We start from the raw sequence: 3,292 nt of genomic DNA, 5'->3' as shown, positions 1-3,292 counted from the left end.
ATGACGACGTCTGTCATGTTGTGGTTCAACTACATGGATTCAACGGATATAGAGTTTGATGGAGCTGCAACTAATGCTTCAAAAAATGAACGAGATGCAAAAGAAACGGATGCCAATACAAATATCATTGATGTTGATTCAGCAAATGAGACATCAGATGTTCCAAATCCATCGAAAAGAAGGAAGGCGGTGAAAAAATCCATGGTTTGGGATCATTTTGAGAAGCTAAAAGGTGACCCTAAAGACCATCATGCTCAATGTAAGTACTATGGAGTTATCTATACATGTCCTTCCAAACGTAATGGTACTGGGACTATGAAGAATCATTTGAAAAATTGTAAAAAATACCTTTACCAAAAAAAGAGAGATCCAACCCAAATGAAATTATCTTTCAAAACTAAAGCCAAAGACAAATGTTGGGGATAATACATCACAACTTATATGTGAGTCATATAGTTTAAAGAGTTGTCGGGAAGCATTGGTTGAAATGGTAATTGTTGACGAATTGCCATTCAAGTTTGTGGAGGGTAAAGGATTTAAGAAATTTGTCGATAGATTCACATGTGCAAGTCAACCTAGATTTGTTGTACCGTCTCGGTTTACTATGGCTAGAGATGTGCTTAAGTTGTATGTTAATGAGAAAAAGTGTTTGAAAGACATGTTTGTGAATAGGAAGTATAGAGTTTCTCTCACTACGGATTGTTGGACATCGGGACAAAATATAAATTACATGGTCTTAACTGCCCATTTCATAGATTCTGATTGGAGATTACATAAAAGAATACTTAATTTTTGTCCAATTGAGAATCATAAAGACGATACTATTGGTAAAACCATCGAAAATAATTTGAAGGATTGGGGCATTGAAAGGGTAATGACTTTGACTGTTGATAATGCAAGCTCGAATGATACTGTCATTGCTTATCTTTTGAAAAAATTCAATAAGGGATTATTGTTTGGTGGAGAATTTCTGCATGTTCGTTGTTGTGCTCATATATTAAATCTCATAGTATGTGATGCTTTTAAGGAACATAATGATTGCATTGAAAAGATTCGATATGTTGTACGGTTTATAAGAACTTCTACTGCACATTTTTTAAATTTAAAAAGTGCATTGAAATTGAAAAAAATTCTTGTAAGAGTTATGTGTGTCTTAATGTTCCCACTAGATGGAACTCTACATATTTAATGCTTGAGGCAGCTGTAAAGTTTGAAAAGGCTTTTGATAGATTAAAAGATGAAGATGCTTCTTATAGACACGATTTGTCACCAAATAAGAAAGATTAGACAAATGCTAAGATGTTGATTAGGTTTTTAAAGGTCTTTTATGATGTGACATTGAAAATTTCAGGGTCTTTGTACACCACTTCGAATATGGTTTTTCATCAGATTACAGTGGTTCCGAATTGTATACGTTTAAATGCTGGTAGTGCAAATGCAATGCTAGTTGGAATAGCCAATAGCATGAAGGCCAAATTTGAGAATTATTGGGGGAACAATGAAAAAAATAATTTGTTGTTGTATGTTGCTATTGTGCTAGATCCTCAAAACATGCTAAGGTTTGTATCTTTTTGTCTTAAATTTTTTTTGGCCAGATGTTGCCAAATCTATGGGAAATATAGTGGAACAATGTTGTAGACATCTCTTTCATGAGTAGAGTATTACTCATACTCAGAGTGGGAGTAGGAGTGGTAGTACTGCTACTAATACACCAATTGTCCCAACCTCGGAGACCATGATTGATTGTGATCCAACTGAAAAGATGGGTGAAGACTTTGTTTATGATACAATTGATCTTGATTTTGAAGGAGATGAGACTACACCTTTCGAACAAGGATCAGAGATTGATATTTATAGCGAATGTTAAGAATGAAGGTGATTTTGACATACTTCAATGGTGGAAGAGGAACAGTCATCGGTTTGAGGTTCTTAGTCGTATGGCTAGAGATATTTTGGCAATTCCAGTATCTACTGTAGCGTCTGAGTCGGCTTTTAATACAGGAGTACGTGTTGTTGATTCATTACGTTGTTCATTGGCTCCAAAAACATGGTGGCTCTCATTTGTACTCAAAATTGGCTAAATTCTGGTCTAATAGATCTTGAAGTTCAGCATGACATGGAAGAAGCTTCATTATTTGAAGAAGGTATTTGTTCATCATTTGTATTTTGTAGTTGTAACTTGTTAGATTAAAATCTTAATGAGGTTGTTTTTCTCTTCTTAATCTTAATTATATAGGATTCAAAGCGGTTATGGACAATGAAAAAGACATTCAAGACCTTCCAGATTTTGCAAAGTTGTCCGTTAACGATTAAGCATTTATCATTTGATTTTATTGTAATTGGGTTGTATTTGACAATTGACTTTATGTTGTAATTTCTAGTTTGATTGTATTGTATGTGAGTGTGACTATGTGTTATGTGACATTTCTATTTGTGACGTACACTCTCGACTCTCATATTAGTTTTGTTTTCAATTATATATGTAATATGTATTAAAGGTTCTTTAAGCAATTAAGCAAAGCGAGCAGTAACACAATCCCAAACAATGTACATGTTAATTGTTAAATATTAAGGGTTGTCAAATCAAATCATATCAATATCTTATTTTTAATACCTCTAGGCTAGCTCTATTCCATAAGTATTAAAATAATAAAATGTGAAATAGTATCTTGAATTTTGATTCATAATCACAAATTAAAAGAGAAAACTAAACATGATTGATAAGGAAGTTAATAAATAGTTGATTTTTTTTATGATTAAAAATTGCTATTTATAACAACTTCTACCTAATAGCCAAAAAAATTTATAACGATTTATAATTTATAATTGCAATTTTTCTTAGAACTTTAATAAATAAATAGAATTTCTTTTAAAGGAAGAAAAAAGACAAAAAAAATAATAAAAAAAGTATAACTCTAACCCGACAAAACCGACCGACCGACCGACCGGTCGGCCGGTCATTTTTTCGTTCATTTGCCGGGTCAGACCGGTTTGGATATATTCTTATATCCAAACCGATCCTGGTCGATTCGGTCGGTCTGGTCGGAAAACTGTCTTCGACCGGTCGATGATCACCCCTAGTGTATGGGGAACGTGTTAGCACCCCACAACACCCATTTTAAAAAACGATAGCCAAATTTTAAATCTTGAGTCGAAAAATATCTTTTTTAGAAAAATCATTTGAAAAGAAAATATGTCTTATTTTAGCACTCATTACTCCAATATTCGAAATAATGATCCCTAAAATAAGTGGATAAATTCTATTGATTAAGCTATATTAAAATTGAGGAAA

General features: G+C 33.0%; 1 pseudogene; it reads left to right on the top strand.

The window, feature by feature from the left end:
- LOC150037598 (zinc finger BED domain-containing protein RICESLEEPER 2-like) lies at positions 1-2,313 on the top strand (annotated as a pseudogene).
- Positions 2,314-3,292: the final 979 nt, after the last annotated feature.

The sequence above is a fragment of the Benincasa hispida genome, chromosome 2 (genome assembly GCF_027475165.1).
Source record: "Benincasa hispida cultivar pf3 chromosome 2, pf3_genome.v1.1, whole genome shotgun sequence".
Classification (NCBI taxonomy): domain Eukaryota; kingdom Viridiplantae; phylum Streptophyta; class Magnoliopsida; order Cucurbitales; family Cucurbitaceae; genus Benincasa; species Benincasa hispida.
This window is presented reverse-complemented; position numbering and strand designations above follow the sequence as displayed.